We start from the raw sequence: 18,081 nt of genomic DNA, 5'->3' as shown, positions 1-18,081 counted from the left end.
AATATAATCCCTCCTGCTTTCCTCTATGGTGTGCTGTGCATTTCTATCTATGCTATTAACAAAGTAGACATAGGACCATAGTAATTGGGACTTAAAGAATTCAAGAGTTCTTAAGGTGTAGGACAACTACAGAAAGCACACTGTAGAAACAACAGTTTCCTTGACTGATGGCTATTATTAATATTAGAGGGCAAAAAACACACACACTTTGTCATCTAAGTGAAGATGCAGCACGGCAGATTAATATAAAGTCAGAAATAAATATTTATGTGTTCCTATTTACTTTCTCTTTTATCAAAGAAATAGATTAAGTAGATAATAAATCAGAGGGGAAAGCTGAAAATTACATAACATTACTTTCATCCTTTGATGCTTCTACCAGTAGAGATTAGGAAAGAATTACTTGTTAGATCTGCTTGTTTTATAACTGTCTTCAAAATTATGGTAGTGAAGGGAGGGACTACTGGTTGCTGAATGTGCCATTTCTTACACCCACTGTGGCCAGTTCTGCTTATTTTTTTTGTTGGTTTATGTATTTGCCTCTGATTACTGGTATAGTATTCAAGCCTCCATATGATGTCAGATTTACTTATTTGGGTTCCCAGATGGTGGAAGCAACAGCTAATTTCAGAAACCTTCCTCACTGTAGAAGATTACCAGGACTTCGGAACCCCAGAGTTAGAAATGTCTACTCACATAATTAGTATTTTAAAGTAGCTTTTTTGTTATTCAACACATCCAGTCATAGAATTAAAGCACTTTGTGGTCTTCTGAATACCCATTGTATCAGTAAGGCCATCTCTAATATACTGTTGTGAAGATTTTTCCCTAATTGAAAGGCTAAATTCTTCCTAAGTGTATGGAAGCCTCTCACCATCATCTCAGCTTAGATCTATCTTTTCTGCTTCAAACTTTAGGTAATCATTTTCTTGCTTTCGTCACATAGTCATCTGACTGCAGAGTGTGATCATGGGAAATATGTCCTGGTTTTACCCTTTTCAGCCTTCCTACTTCCACTGAGTAGAATGGTCTGTTTGCCTCCACTGCGTGTTCTGGAAGTCTTCATTCTGTGATTCAAACCCTCAAAAACTGTTGTAGCTGTGCAGTTTTTCTTTTGCGGTATCTGCATCTCCATCTGAACTCCAAGCTTCTTTTGCACCAGCCATGAGAACTCTGGCCTTTCCAGGACTTACAGACATTTCAGTACAGATGATGTGTTGTGCCAGTAGCAGTCCAAATAATCCTTGGTATCCTGCATGTCTTCTGCAAGAGTGGTCTTTTTAGGCCAGCAGACCTGGTTTAGAAGATCTTCAGAAAGTATTCCTTCATAATATAGAAAAAAGATTATGATGTCAACTGTTCTGTTAACTTGTGTTTCCCAGGCAAAGCTACCATATTTCTCAATCCCCTTGGTACTAGGCCACAATATGAAGTAAATTACCAAGAGAAGTTCTCTCTGGGTTACACCATTAACACTTCAGAGAATGCCATGGCAGCTCTCAGACAGACTTAATTCTAAATCAAACCATCATCTGGAGTGAGCAGCTTGTGTTTCGCCTGTCAAAAAGGTGCTGCTAACTAATGTGGTCCATCTCTTTTTAGGCCAGAGGGGTTGCCATGGTAACCTATTCGAATGTAGATAGATACGCTTTTGAGTCATCATCAGAGCCCAGCTTTGATAGTGCAAGGTTTGGATTGACAGCCAGTACTCCATATTGTGTAGGTTGGCACGCCTCTGGACCAGAAGGTCCTGGAATTGCTACTGTCGGATGAAGCTTGTTACAAAAAAAACTGTGTGCGGCTCCCTGAGGTTTCTCTGATACACTCTTGAATGGCAGTCAGGTATTCCTTGGTGTCCTCATTCTATGAAGGGACAGGCTAAAGATCACTCCTCTAACTGAGACAAGTTCCTCACTGCAGTGAAAAAAACAAAACAATGGAATTTTTTGGGGGAGGAAGCCTCTGGGAAAGGCTGTGTTTGTTACTTAGGGGACATGTATACTTTAAAGTTGTATCACATAAATCCTTCTGAAGCCATTTCCCATGCTAAATACATTTGATGGGATGAAGAGTTTTCTGTTATAACCAGGCATCATGAGGATCTGTGATCCTTTAATAAAACTTTTGCAAATCAAGTGCTATAATGTCAAGTATTTCCTATCTGAGAACTTCTCTAAAACCTCAGATTCCTACTTTTAGAGGGTTCTGATTTCCCTTTGTTTGAAAAGATGAAAAAGACACTATGTTAATTTAATCGTAAAATTTCACTCACATCCACCTACAACACAACACGTCTTTAAAATGTATTTGGCTCTGCAGATTGTAACTCAGCTGAATTTACCTGCACCTCTTCAACATAAATCTTTTGCTTCTCTCTAGAAATTCCTGGAAAAGTCAAAACCTGTCCTCAGACCTGTTAAAAATAGGTCCTTCATTGGCAACTTCTTCTGAAGCTTATCCAGTGACACAAAATACATGTTCCTTACTCTGCAGTTGTGCAGCAGAACATGTCTACTGGCAAAAATGAAAACTTTGCTTTCATGTCAGCACAAAGTTTCTTGTCCTCCCTCTGGAAGGATATTTTCTGTGAAGTTCCAACACATGACATTTGCATTAACCTGTCTTCCCAAATCTGTGCAAGAAAGTTCTTAGAAGTATGTTCTGTTACATGACCATAAAGCCTCCTGCTAGCCAAAAAACTGTGGTGAGGTTGAAGATACATTTCTCTAAACTCGGCATGTACAGAATTTCACCATACTTGGAAATCATTCTTCGAGGAGAACCAAGAATGGTTGGTTGTCTATCCCTTTCTTCCTTCCAGATCCTCTTATCTCCTCCCAGTCTAACATATTATTTCAGGTTTTCAGGTGCCGCTCATGCTTCAGACTGAACTACCCCAAAATTCCAGCATGTGACACTGCACTCTTGTGAGCAAGAAAGACTATGAACTGAGACTTACTTGGGGTTACATGTGTGCAGCTTGTCCATACAGGCAACCAAACAGAAGCATTAACAGTTCATCCTCTAGTTCAGCTTTTCCCAAATAAACAGTTGACTAAATTAACCAGGATCAATCCTTGAACTAGACCCAAATTTTCACTGAGTTTTTTCCACCTCTTTTATTTGAGCTCTGCCCAAGATGTGCCTGTTACATTGTGAGATAGCCAATCATTACTAAGAGTTAAAAAGCTATTACAAGAAATGAAGTGAGGGTCTAATCAAGAGGCAGTCTACTCAGCCCTATGAAACCAGAATATAAAGCTTCTTTCCAGTATGCATGTTAAACAAACCAGCTCTGTAAGCATTACCTTCCTATAATGTGTATTTCAAACTCTACTCCCTGACTATCCACACTGTTTTGTGGCCCTCGAGCATATTCTGTGGCCTCACTAAGTAGGCTAATTGCTATGTGGGCCAGCACTCCTTTTTTGTAGGGCACACTTTTTAGGGGCCTGCAGTTTCACCTCCACAAGCTATTCCAGGTAACAGGCAAGGTTGGTGTTGACCTTATGCTGAGAATATCCCTGCCCACCTCATCATGATTACTACCGCATACCAGTGGTAGGCCAGTGGTGTCAAGTCCCACAGAGGCAGTTCTGCCAGAATGGAGCTACTAAAATAGCATGTCAAGTGCCAGGCAGGGGTTTTCTGCTAGAGCAAGGATATCCCTTAAGTATTCCTACTATAGGCTCCCCAGGCTAGCGTCTTTTTAACAGTTTGTGCAGTGCAAGATGCCACAATCACTTGCGGGGGAAGCACACGTGTGGACACAAATCTGAAACCTCATGGGAAGAATAGTATCATGCAACCAACTTGGTGCTACCATGCCAGCTGGCCCACTTTTCCTGTGCTTAGGTTCCTTTTAGAGCCTTTTAGAGGTGTAATAGGGTGGATGAGTCTATAAGGTCACAAGATGGTTAGCAATGAGTTAGGCTGACTGGTCTCTACTGAACCTCACAGTTCTCTGCGCCCATGATTTTAAGAGAGGCAATAGAGTTACCTATATCCTAGTGTCAGTGTTCAGTGATTTCCACCCCAAAGTCCCTTGTGCTGGGAGTCTTTAAAACACCTGCCTGCTGAACTGCCAGAATGAGTTGGGGGTGGAAAGTGGGAAGCTTGGACAACTGGTAGCTTTCAGGTCTCAGGGAAACTGGAGAACCTAGCAAGAGGTCTAGGCTCCCAAAAGAATCTAGAGTAATGCACCCTTTTTCTTCTTCATCTGCAGTCATGAAGTCTGATTGTTCACTTATTCAGCACAGATACACTGTCTGTAAAAACACCTTTGCAAAAATGGCTTAGGCCAACTTCAGATTAGGAAATCCTGAGCTGCATCAAGTGCTTACTGAGCAGGAACTGGCCCATAAGCATTCCTGAAGATTGTTGGATTGTTTTTTACTACTGGTGTTCCCTCTGAAGGACTGCATATTGTCACACATTGTTTTATTAACGTCAGTTCCAGGCTTTGTACATGGAGTAAACCCAGGCCGAGCTGCACCGCTAGTGCACTGCAGCTGTCTGAAATCCCTGCAGTCACAGTGATTTGTTCGTGTTCACATGCCAACTTTGTTGTAACTACAGATTGCCTAAACTTGTGGTTAACTGTTATCATAGAATCATAGAATCAACCAGGTTGGAAGAGACCTCCAACATCACCCACTCCAACCTATCACCCAGCCCTATCCAATCAACTAGACAATGACACTAAGTGTCTCATCCAGTCTTTTCTTGAACACCTCCAAGGACAGCAACTCCACCACCTCCCTGGGCAGCCCATTCCAATGGCAAATCACTCTCTCTGTGAAGAACTTCCTCCTAACATCCAGCCTATACCTCCTCTGGCACAACTTGAGACAGTATGGTGGATTTCTAAATGCAGTCTTAGATCTAATTTAAATATAAATGTCTAAATCTGTGGTTCTGACTCCTTAATGGTGGTTTGGTTTTCAAGATGCTTAGCACATTGAACTACATTTGACTTTATCCACCACTACTAGCAATCCCATGACTTCTGTATACATAAACAGTATAGACCTCCTTCAGTTTACCTTTATCTGCACCAGTACTAGTTGTGGATGATGGACACAGTTACATGACATGGAAAAATATTTGGTAGAGGAGATAATGGAATACTGGCAAACATTGGTAGCCTAATCGAAGATGTAGTGTGTTGTTTGCTTAAAGGCTATCAAATCTGACTGTGAGTGGGGGATGAAAAGAACTTCTGTTTCATTTGTTGCTGGGTTATGTGGACTTGTCATGGGTTGGGCAAGAATGGGCAGGGTTTTTTTGTGTTATTTTTCCCCCTGTCTGTGTGGGCAGATGGGGGCTTGCAAGAACGAGCTGTGTTAACCCAGGACAGCATTTAAATTCTTTCACAAGAAAGCTGTCATATTTTAAGTTGTAGAATGGACTTGATAAAGGTGGTGGGTCTGTAGAGATGTGAAATATTTCATTCAGCAGCAGCTGCCCAAAACCACTTCTTTCTTAAGTGAGTTTCCCACAAATTCCTTCTGATGTGGAAAATAAAATTAACATAACTGCACATAGCTAATACTTTCATGTGTAGGACCCATCAAGTTTATGAATGCACAGACTAACATCCTTAAGAGCGCGAACATCATCAAGTTTATAAGCAGAGCACGTAACAGTTATGCTTGTAACACATAAAGTGTATCTCTTGGTATATATAAAACTCAGTTATGAAAAACAAAAACTTAAAAATTACTTCAAACATCTTTTTTCACCCCTTCAACCAGTATGTCAGAGCAGATCTTTTCACAATAAGCTTTAACTGAATTTTGTACATACACAGAGGGTTGGGGTTTTTTTGGTGGGTTTTTCTTGTTGTTTGCAGGGAGGAGGGTCATTTGGGTTTGGGTTTTTTTATATATTACCTCAGCCATGTGAAATGGGACTACCGTATCTGAATTTCTGGTGGACTGTAATTTTGAAGATTGACAGTTAAATCTGTAATGAAGCTAAATGAAAATCTCAGAGAAAAGTCAAAGTGCCTAAAAATTAAATTGTGAACATTCATAGCAAAATCTCACTAACGTCAGATAAATTTCTAAGCTGTTTTGTTATTTAACACGATCTTATCTTTGCTGCAGCCAATATGCATCTGTAGCAGCAGATATATAAAAATAATAAGGTAATAGACCTGCTCTGGCTCTTAAAGTTTATTCTAGGTGTATCAATATTGAATATAAATCCTGTATTTGACACTTAGAAGTCTGAATTAATACATTTTCTGAAGAACTAGACTATAATATTTCAGTAAAATACTAATTGCACAGTGCCAGTTATATACGTGGGAGACATAAAACAGCACTCAATTTTACACAGGTACTTTATATCTGCAACAGTAAGAGTGTACAGTTTTCTTTCTTATGTGAAACAAAGTACAGAACACTGTGTTACTTAGCTCTTCTGGTTTATAATTACTAAGTCTCCCTTCCTGGTACTTAACTACTGTAAATACTAATGTTAATTGCTAGGCTAATGTCAGTGGTCACTGAACAGACCATGTGCCTCCTCAATACATTGAAAAGTCAGCTACCCTGATCAAATGCTCAGCTAGATAAAATAACATCTCATGTTTGAGTTGTGCTATGGAACTTTTTATTAAATTGTGTGGAGTCTTTATACTAAGAAGCATGTTAGGAAGTATCCAAGCTATAAATCAAGGGCTGATAGTACTAACCCAAGAAGGTACAGCTACAGCAGCATTTATCAAAAGAAGCCTGAAGCCCAAGGCTGGCATTACAGACACTTCTTTTGCTCAGGCTGAAACTTTTGTCTATGACATCTGACTATCATACCCTATACTCCAGAGGTCTGTACCTATCCCCTTACCTGCAGTAACCTTGCTCCTTGTCCTTACATTCAGTGAGATATGTGCCTTCTCTGATCCTCACCAGCAGCAATGATGAAGAGACACAAGGAGGTCCACAGGAGGTGCAAGTGTCCAGAACTCAGATGCAACCAAAAGCCAGAGCAAGCAACTTCAATTATCACACTGCTGCATTGATTGGAGAAGCAGGAACTTCAAGTTCCTATTATGCATGGGCAACTGCGATTCTTCACACATTCATCATTTTACTTGGATAGGATAAGAAGCATTGTCTTCTTAAGCCCTGGGGCTAAGGACCAAGACCTAGAAGGCATAGGAAAGAAAGCAAATAAACACTCTTCACACTAGAGCAGCACCTATATTGATTATTAAAACCTGGTTCCAGAAGAATGACATTTCAGATGAAAACCTAAGGCTTTTATAAAAAATTAAAATAATGTATTTCCTCCTAACTTCAGTCTGAAAAACAGCTGAAACCTTTCTGGCCTTGCTTTAGGGTGGTTTGGGTTTTTCTGGGGGTTTTGTCTGTGTGTCCAGAACATTCAAGCTGAGGCAAACATCCAACTAATCCTTTATTTGTTTATTTTCCATTGTTTATAGGTTTGCCAAGCTTTAACTACTTGGAAGAAGTAGTGGGTCCTGTGTGTTGCCTTGGGATGATTTTTTTTAACCCTCCTTTCTAAAGGGGAAGAAATATAGAGAAAATTGGGTTATTTTGGAAAGAGCAGTATTTCAGTTTTAGAAATTTAAAAGCAACTGCAAACCAACTGTAAGTTTACAAAGTTGAAAATAGCAGAAAAGTGTTTCTAGCTTAGATTTTCACAACAAAAAACTTTGCATTGTCTTTTCTGTGCTGCTTTTCAGGGCAGTGAAATCAGCTTGTAATACATTACGGTAAATATCCTAACTCTGTGTCATTTATTTTTACCCTAAACCCAGATGGCTCTAAGTATCATCTACTTCTTAGGCAGAGAGAATAATACTTTTGGTATTTTTCACAAGCAACAGACAAGTGTTGCTGTATGTGTCCCACAGAAGAAAAAAGCCAACACTGCTTACAAGTTACTTCTGAATTAGGGAAGTTTTCCAAACATTTGTTGTTCTTTTCCCCAACAGAGTATCAAAAACTACAAACCCAGGACTTTCTGCAGCAGCTTCCAGTTGTATTTTAAAATTGTCAGTGACTTTGCCACAATTACATGTTTAATTTTATAGTTCCATCAAGAATAAATACATTTAGTTGAATAAAATCAAACTAGTTGTCTATTAACTATATTAACTGTCAAGGTTTGTTGTCCGACACATATTTTATGTATCTGTGGTACATACATCACAAGTTCTGGAGCTCACATATGACTGATAGATGGAGCTACTATCTCCTTCCTATCAGCTCAATCTTCTGAATAGTCACCTTTTCAGTCCCCTACTTGTATAGGAGAGACCAGGGAGCCTGGACCTATCACCTGCAAAACAGCACAGCATTTTCAACAGAAACATTAATTTCAGAAGACTAAGTTATAAATAGTTAGACCCAAATAATCCTTTAAGGTCATTATCAAGAGTGGAAGGTACCTTTGTGATGAGACTACAGCAGTACTACAGCAGCTTGATATTCATACACTATAAATAATATTAGATATATACATAACCTAAGATGAGTAGTGTTTTTTACTGCATCAATTATGGTTCTGTTTTAAAAATTGGCAATATCAAAATAATAATTTGACTTTTTTCAAACTTGTTTTTCCTTTCCTTAATGGCTGCAAAAGCCAAATTTCATCTCTTGTGTTGTAATTGTATTTCACCTGGTACCTAATGGAAAATGTATTTTGCTTTCTGCTAGGCAAGTAAAAAATAGATGACTTTGCTCAAGATGTCCAGTAACTCTTGACTTGAAACAAAGCACACAAAGCTCCAGTACAAAACAGATTTCTAAATGATGAAAAAGATGAGAAACAATGCTCAACTACAACTTTAGCTAATGCAACACAATGGAGCAAGTATTATAATCTGGTGAATGCGAGTCATGGGTTGAGTTGAATCTGCTGCTGCCATTCAATACCATGCTGCTGTCATTCCAGCTTCAAAATGAAAATACTGGCTGGAGCAAAGGATCCTGGGGCTTGACACTGAGGTTGTAACATGAGAGGCTTTATGTTGCTGCTTCCAGTTTCTGGGGTTTGGGGTGCTGGTCTCTTCTGCTGGGCTGACTGCTGAGCGCTTGGGTGGAGGGAACTGTTTTATCACTAGCTTCTACTGCTTCTTCTGCATTCTGCTGTATGTTTTCTGCAAATCAGCTACAGTAAATGTGCATTGTATTACCCAGTAAAATTTCTATTATTTCAACCCAGAGGTTATCTCTTGTTACTTTCCCTCTCATCTGTGTTGGGGGAGAGGAGCTTGGGAAAGTGGGTTGTGTTAATCCAGGGCAATGCACACATAGCTGAGGTAAAACAAGCACCTTTATACCATCTGTTTTCAGGTTACTGCAAATGAATAAGTTAATTCTCTCCTTCTGCTCAGTGATATGCCTTTGTAGTTACCAGCTGTCCCAGTCATCACCAGCAGAACTCTTCCTGCCTTCCCTGCAGAGGTCTAGCGTTAGGTATTTACACACGTGTGACCTACTTCACTGCCTAACTGGTTTTGACACTATTTTCCAGCTATATGGATTAAGATTTTTTCTTCCTGAAGTCATCAGTCTTTCTCCTTTTCATGATTCTGAATGATGTCATCGTGGTAAGCGTCATGGCCCCTTAATCTTCTCTTTTCAATAGCATCTGCATGAAGAACCGCTATATTTGGACCTTAAGCCTCATCTAGTTTGGCATCCTCTTTCCAGCAGCAGCCAAAGAGGATGCCCAAGGAGAAAGGGAAGTGTGTTGTCCCCAAGCACTCCCAGTGTCCAGTAGTCCGAGACTTCTGCAGTGTGAATGGTGAGTTATATTTCCTTGTTTAACAGCCTTTACATTTAATAGATTTTTGTTCTGTTAATTTGTTTGGTTGGGTTTATTTCCCAATGCATCTTGCAGTATCCTGCAGCAAAGGTTTCCACAGCTTAAAACCTATCTTTTTGTTCTGATCATGCTTCCTACCAGCTTCATTAATATTCTTGGACAAAGACAGTAATAATGTCCATATTCACCTTTTTTCTGTCACTGGTGATTTTGTAGATCTCTGTTCTATTTCCACTCTGTCACAGTTAAGAGCCCTTAGGTATGCCTTATACAAAGCCACTGTCTCTTTGGTTATCTTTGTCAAATCTTTGCTAAAATATTTCCAGTTCTCTTACACACCTTTTGAGATGCAAAGAACTGCACATGCTACAACATGTATAGAATCTTTACAGTTGGAAAAAGACCTTTAAGATCATCAAGTCCAACTACCAACCCAAAACTACCATTACTACTAAATCATGTCCTAAAGTGCAATGTCTATGTGTTTTTTGAACACCTCCAGGGATGGTGACCCAACACTTCCCTGGGCAGCTTGTTCTGATGCCTGACCATTTTCAATTTTCCCTAATATCCAATTTAAACCTCCTCTGGCACAATCTGAGGCCATTTCCTCTTGTCCTGTTACTAACAATTTGAGAGAAGAGATCAATACCTACCTCACTACAACCTCCTTTCAGTTACTTGTTGAGAACAATAAAGTCTCCTCTCAGTCTTCTCTTTGCCAGACTAAACAATCCCAACTCCCTCAGCCTCCTATGATATTGCAATGAATGCATCACAATGTTCTTTCTTTTGTTTTCTGTCCACTCTGAATAATTACAAGTATTTGACTTCTTTTTCTGAGTAAAAGGGAACATTGTGCTGATACCTGCATAGAAATCTTTATCACAACCCAAAGATCTCATTTGTGAGTGGAAAACCAGCTTCCAGCCCACCCTTGTATGTATAATCTTTTTCCCTACTTTACACAACTACATCGAATTTTATATTCTATTATGCAGTCACTCAGTCTTGTAAGGTCTTTCTTCAGTTCTTCAGTCAGACCTTTAACTGCACCACAATTTGTCCTTCAACTTTCCTTTACCTGAATAGCTTAATATCATTAGCAATCCGTGATAGATCTCACTGCTCACCCTCTTTTTACAGATTATTTATGAATACATTAAGCAGCCCAAGTCACAGCACAGGTCCCTGCAGACTCTTGTTGCGATCCACTTCTATGAAAACTGACATTTTTGTTTCCTGTTATTTAGCCATTTTTCAATCCTTTCAATTCTTCTTGCTTCATGTTGCATAAAGGCAGCTTTGGGGTTTGTTTTATTGTTCGTCTGTTTGTTTTCTTTAACAAAACTTTGTCTTGGAACATCATTGTCCCTGGAAATCCTGGTAACCCTTAAACGTGGTGTCACTTTTGTCCACATACACCATAACATCACCACAGAATTCTAGATCTGCAATACTTGATGAAATGCAACAAGAACATTGTTGTCTCCCTTGATATAATTATGCATGTATCCAGTGACTCTACTTGGTAGGGCAGATATTACTTACTGCTTGCTTGCTTAGCATGGACAACATGAGAGGCTCACTCCAGTGTGGCTCCCTGGATCTTCATGTTCACCTTCCCCACCAATTTAACACAGGAAAGATTGCACACTGCAGTCAGCTTTTTGGCATCTGAGTTCTCTTAGAACTCTTGGATGGAGGCTATCTGGTCCCCAAGATAATGACTTGCTTGTTTCCCATTTGTACTCTAACCTTTTCCACCTTGCACTCACATTTGAGATAGATCTGCCAGATTTCTCATAATGCAAAATCCTGGAATGGATTTCTCTGAGATATTGCACTATGAACACAGATGCAAGAGCACACATGTAATCTTTTCTCCTACAGTCTTGATTTTTATGGTCTACAGACCCTACCCACTCCATGGCAAGCCTCCTGTTCCAATAGTTATGGAAAAGGACTCAATTTTTCTTGGATTATTTACATTGTCTTTGCATATAATTCCTCAAGCTCATTTTAAATCTGCTTTACTGTATTAGGATAACAAAATTTATGAACACATCTGTTTTCTGCATTTCAAAAAGTTTCCAAAGGATACCTTCTTTCTTAGAATAACCTTCCTTACCTTGTTCAGGCACGCTGGCTTCCTCTATGTTCCTGTTTCTATTCCTCTTTATAATATTCTGAGGGAGCAGTCCATGGTCTAGCCTTGGGCACTGTGGTAAAGGGTTGGACTTGATGATCTGTGAGGTCTCTTCCAACCTTGGTGATACTGTGATACTGTCTATTATCAGCAAGAGGATGAAAATTAGGTTTCTCTTCAGTACCACAGAGCAGGCCTAAATTCCAGAATTTACCTCACAGAAGAGTTACTTTGCATCTTCCCATCAATTTTCTTATCCACAATGAAAGAATTCTTTCCTCTCTGACATTCTTAGTCAATGTCACGTCCTTCTCAATTAGCAGCTGAGGATCTTCTCTCCCCCTGTTGATAGCTGGCCTAGAAATACAATTCTCTTAAGAACATGCTTAAACTCCTCAGAGCCATCCTCCATCTTGGCAGCTGCTTTCACATAACTTTTGTCATCACTATATTGGAGTCTGAGTAAGTCAGCTATGTCGCTAAGGCTTATCTCTCTTGTTCCTCTTCCAGAGGTGCCCTCTCCTAAATCCTCTTTTGAATTACTCCTTGGCCAAGTTTTAGTTTTTGCCTGTGCTTTTGCCAGGGCCAGAAAAGCCTTTGATGTCCCCTCCAGTGGGTTCGAATCTTTGAGGGTCTGCACTGCTACCTGGGGATTCGAACTAGGAACAGAGTTAGAAACAATCTGAACAGACATCACTATTACTATCTTTTCACAGCAAACAATCTAATTTCTCTCATTTAAATATTCCAATTTGCCTCAAACCAGCACACATGGGTTGAGTTGAATCTGATGATATTCATTACCATGCTGCCATCATGCCACTTTCAAAATGAAAGTGCTGGCTGAAGCAAAGGTTCATGAGACTTAAGTTCAGCTTGTAACATAAAAGCCTTTCTGTTCTGCTTTCAGGTTTTGGGGATGTTGATCTCCACTGGGCTGGCTTCTACATGCTCGTCAGGAGAACCACTTAATTCCTGGTTTCTGTCACTGCTTCTGCATTTTTGATGTATTTTTCTACAAACAGCCCAAGATAATTGTGTACTGTATAATTTCCAGGAAAACTATCTGAGTCTTTATCCCAATACAGAGGAATTTTTTGTGTGTTACTTTCCCTCCTCTCTGTGGGTGAGCTTCTGAGTCGCCTGTGTTAACCCAGGACAGCCTATTATTTACTGCTCAATGTGGGGCTCAAAAAGCAGGGCTGTGTTAACTAAGCCACTTGGTTTTGGCAGGAGATGAAAGGATTGAGATAACAAGAAGTGAGGTAAAGAGAGGATCCAATTAAGGCTTGAAGCTTATTAAGAGAGTTTCATAGATTTCACCCATGTTACATTCAGTATGCTGATGCATTTGCTTGCCAGGGGTGGATGCGTGCTTCTCTGCTGCTGTATGTCACCCTAGGGCAATGGCTTAAAGCTGTGATGGTTACCAATGGACCAGATTTTGTCCAGAGCAATACTGGTCTCTCACAAGAATGCCACCTGGAGATCTGCCCGGAGGCTGGATAATTATGAGTGGCAAGGTGTGCCTAGGCCAGTGGGTCACCTACAGTGTTTTGGAATTTCACCCCTGAACAAGCCTTGAAGTTCCTGAGACAGAAATCACTGCAATGTGATGGGGCCTGGCCCATGCCTGTTGAGCCCTTCTCATCACTTTTTGGAGTGCTGAAGGCAAGAGAAGGTCTCTGGGCCTACAGACAGATCAACACACAAGGCAGCTGCACCAGAGAACCAGCTTGTGCCAGTATCAGCTGCCCCTGCATGGAAAAAGGAACATACAAGGAAAGCAGCTCATCTGGCAAAGGATGAGGATAAATCAAGGTCACCACAGGAAGCAGAGGAAGAGATAGGGGTGGGTCACTCAGTTTTTATCTCTCACTTTGGAAGATGGCCAACACAAAGCGTAGATGAAATGACTAGTAAGCTCTGGCAATGTGAGGGAAGTCTCTACTCCTCTGTACGGGGCTGCGTTTGAGCAGCTAAGAGACTGGCAAGGTCGGTCAAACAAATCCAAGAGAACACGTTCGACTCCCCACCTGTATGGTCCCATGTTTCGGCCATGAGGAGCAGGCACTTCCCTATCTCAGGAAGAGAATCTGGGAGGTACACACCTCAATATTAAAAAAAAAACGTGTTTTTTAAGTTCTATTACATTCAAGGCCCTTTGAGGCCACTACAAATTTAGGTATGCAAAGCTTGCTGATTATAAAAGCTGATGTAAAATGTGAGATTTATATTGCATTATTAGCAATATATGCCATTATTAGTTTGTTTCCTGGGGAAATGTGTCCATTTATGTTCCCCTAAGTATCTGCTCTCATCTAAGTACTGGGCTTAATGACCAAAGAAACAGAAAAATTATCAAATGGTATCAAACTAATGACTTGATGGATCCAAGATTTTACATAAGACTTGTTATTAAAAAACATCATGGAGAGTCAAAGACTATCCAACACCCAGACTAATTTTGGGCAACACTTCTTTAATGTAACTGTGGATGCTTTCAGTATCTATTTAAATATAAAATTATTTTTCAAGTGAAATAATTACCCTTTTAGTCTAGTTCCTTGTAACAAATTCAAGAATAAGCAGAATATATTTATTTAATCTTTCTCTTGTAGTCAAATGCAGCACTGCATGAAACAACAAGAATTAGATTAAGAGTTGTGATATCAAAGTAGCTACTAAGTTTCTAAATGAATTCAGATATCCTAAATAAAAATGTTAAAAAAAACAACCAAAAATTCCATAACAAACAAGTGAACAAGAGGGAAACAAACAAAAAAAGGAGGAATAAAACAACTATTTTAAGAGAGATATTCAGTGTGGGTTTTGTCATTAAATTCATATAGAGGGAGCACCTGAGGACTGCAGAGTAGCTCTAACATTATAATTACCTAACCTTAGATCATTTATCTCTAGAATCCAATCAGCACCTCCAAATTTCTAAAAGCTGAAGAAACCAATGCAAATACCTCCCAAATACTACTATATGACACAGTAATGATCCACAAGCACATAATCTGTTGGGAGTATCTCAGCTCAATCACAGACCACTGCTACTTAAATTGCCTCAGAGTCACACAAGCTGCTGCTGTGTGCCTGGGCCTACCATCATGGGGATCAAGGCCAAGTTTTGCCCCAAATGCTGCAGGTAGTGGCTGTCAGCCCAGTCATAGCAGCAGATGAGCTGCCTTCCAACCGCTGTTCCCCTGAGAAGCCACTTACCTTCCTTGTCATTTTCATTTCTGTCCTTTCCAGCCTGGAGTGTGGCTCGGGCAAACAAAACACAGTTGCAGATTTCTGAAGGACTTCCCACTGGCCGAAGCACAATTTTCTCCATCTCACCACTTGTATGGAGTTGGAGTAGATCTTCCACGTGGATGGAAGCAGCATCAGTGCCAAAATTCAAGCCTTTTCTCTGAAGCTTGAACTGTTTAACTGATTTTGCTGAGATCTTCCAAAACAATTCAATATAAGGAAGATACTCAGTAAAGAAAATTTGTAACTTGGATCAATCATAAAAACAGTCCTCATGAATGGTTCTATTAGGCCTGTAACTAGGAGCATGAGAAAAACAAATAATACAAGAGATGATCACTTGGTAAGTCATGAGCTGAATTTGACTCTAATAAACTTTTACAGAAAATGCAATAAATACATACATAAAACCATGTATCTTGTGATAAAATTAGCTAGAAGAGGAAGGGACAATCACAAGAAAGTAACAGTAAAAAATGGTGTCATATTTTGGCAAGATTAATCTATATGTGAGGTATATGGCTTGAACATCTCTAATAGTTAGAGCTGGCTCAGTCCAGATATTTAGGAACACTGATGGCAACATCTGTAAATCTCTTTAATTTTGCAAACAGCCCACCCAAACATATCCACTAGTCCACCAGAACATATCTTGCATCAGAAGTTATGATCATGAAGGAGCCATCCAACGCTGGAAAACAGAATTGCACTAGGAGTACTGGGCTGTCAATAGAGAGACTGTATTTGGAGCCAGGGTGCTTCAGAATATTTTGTTTGTGATCAGTGTTGCTAGGCAGGTGGGCAGCTACAGCTTGTACCAAGGGGAGCTTTTTCTGGACATGAGACTGCAGTTCCTAGAAATGACTAATCGAAGTACCTCTAAAAAAGTTTCCCAAGAATGACAAAACACTTGATTGTGAAAGTATAGGCAGAAAACTCCACATACTTAGAAGGCAGCTACACCATCTATGCTAGTAGCTTTTCCTTTAAAGTTCTCCTTTGTTAGGTAAAAAACAAAGACCGAAGAAAATTTCCTCTTCACCTGTCTCATAGTAAGTAATAACTAGCTATATGAGGCATGGTACCAATATTCAGTAATGAAAGTTAAATGCTCCTTTTTCACACTGACCACTTTCACCCTCTCCTTTCTGAAACAAATATACCAAATGTAAAGTGATTTAGTGTGCAGTGTTTTTTGCTAGCTTTCTGTAAATGAGGATGGAAGTACAGTGTAGTCTGCAGTACTGAAGTGTACACAGGGGTGAGGAAGAATGGCAGGAGTATCTTCTTGGCTTCACAGACCTGGAGCACTGCAGATCACTTTATAAAAGCTGTTAAGCGCTTCTCTCCTATCGCTTCTAGAGTCCATGTTCAGAAGTGGTCTGTCTGCATGCTCTTGCTAGGATGTGGTTAACAACTGGTAGGGGCTGTATTTACTTATGTTTAACTATGTGAATTTCAACAAAACCTATCTTTAAGAAACAGTTATTTATACTGGGCAATAAAACTGAAATACAAAGAACTTTAAAGTCCTTGAAAGGTTTGTTCACTTTCCAGTTTCTTTTAGACTCAATTTCATTACTTATTTTCATGGAGAACAGTAATAAAAACACTAGGGCAGTCTTCAAGCTCCACTTGAACAAGTTCAAGCAATCAAGGCTCAAACATCTGTGACACCACCAGTGAACACCTCCCCCACCATCTATCCTGGGTCATCTAAAGACTTCTTGGAAGACTGCTTTCCACAAATTTAGCCCTTCAGCTGCACACTTCATACACATTTCTTACAGTCGGGCCAGCTCACAGTAGCCACACAGTCCAGTTCCAGATGTTTTCAGGCTTTCAGTAGTTGATTGCTAGTACTCAAAACACAAAAACTCATCACAATCCCCTGCTGCCACACTAAGCTACAATTTAAGACCAAAGAACTTTTAAAATTAGTTAAGCGTAACATTGCTAGATTTCAAAGCTGGCTTGTAATCTCTCAGTGTAATGACTGCCCTCACTCTTGCACAGTAATGACTTTAGAACAGCACTAAAATTCATAACTAATGATTTACAGACTTCCATTGAAAGTTGAGATACCATTGATGGATCATTTTTTTGTCCCACTGAAATCAGAGGAATTATGTATTTGTGGTCCACATCTGCAAGAGATTGTAGCGTTTCTGTCAGTGCTAAAATGTGACCACACACTTTAGTTGCTTACCTGCAGCGTTCTGCAGACTAGCTATTTCTTTGCTTAAAAAGTCTTAAAGACTGATTTTCTCGCTACTTACAACACATTGCCTTCTTACTAAACAAGGTGCAGACAACTTTGAGAACAGAGGCTGGAACGGATTTTGAAGTTCAATATGCTGGACTATGTACGGAGTTGTAACAGAGACGAGTTCAGTCCGCATATAAGCGGGCATTCATAACTATAAAACGTATGAAAGACTCATCTGTCTGCCTAGTCTGAAGTACAGACTAAGAAGCTTTTCTGTATCTCCCTTACCACATTGATTAGAAGATGGCCCTCAGGTACTAGCACGGCGCAAGAGCGGAGGGGCGCCAGCCCGCACTGCAGCGGCCCGCCGCACCTCACGGCCATCGCCACCGTGACACAAACGCCAGGCCCTCCGACCCTAGCGACAAGCGAATACCCGCCCAGTCACAAGAACAGACATCAGTCTCAGTGACAGGTCTCCGAGAGGTAGGCAATCATTCCTTTCCCAACCCAACAGACGGCACACGACCCTAAACCAAGCCCGCGGAAAAGCCAGATCCTTCACCCCCCAGCAGGACCGTTACAGCGGACCCCATTGCGCATGCTCCAACGTCCCACAGGCACCGCCTGCACATCCCGTCAGGCGAGGCGG

General features: G+C 40.3%; 1 long non-coding RNA gene across 2 annotated transcripts; it reads right to left on the bottom strand.

Annotated features, from left to right (window-relative positions):
• Positions 1 to 700: 700 nt before the first annotated feature.
• On the bottom strand, positions 701 to 12,011 carry LOC135180189 (uncharacterized). Of its 2 annotated transcripts, none has more exons than XR_010304317.1 (4): positions 11,942 to 12,011; positions 8,183 to 8,316; positions 6,856 to 7,156; positions 701 to 1,323 (listed from the first exon to the last, which is right to left on the bottom strand). It is a non-coding gene; the product is annotated as an uncharacterized LOC135180189 (long non-coding RNA). The 2 variants fall into 2 exon arrangements; XR_010304318.1 differs by having other exon boundaries at positions 8,204 to 8,316.
• Between the last annotated feature and the right edge of the window lie 6,070 nt (positions 12,012 to 18,081).

The sequence above is a fragment of the Pogoniulus pusillus genome, chromosome 12, assembly GCF_015220805.1.
Source record: "Pogoniulus pusillus isolate bPogPus1 chromosome 12, bPogPus1.pri, whole genome shotgun sequence".
Taxonomy (NCBI): domain Eukaryota; kingdom Metazoa; phylum Chordata; class Aves; order Piciformes; family Lybiidae; genus Pogoniulus; species Pogoniulus pusillus.
This window is presented reverse-complemented; position numbering and strand designations above follow the sequence as displayed.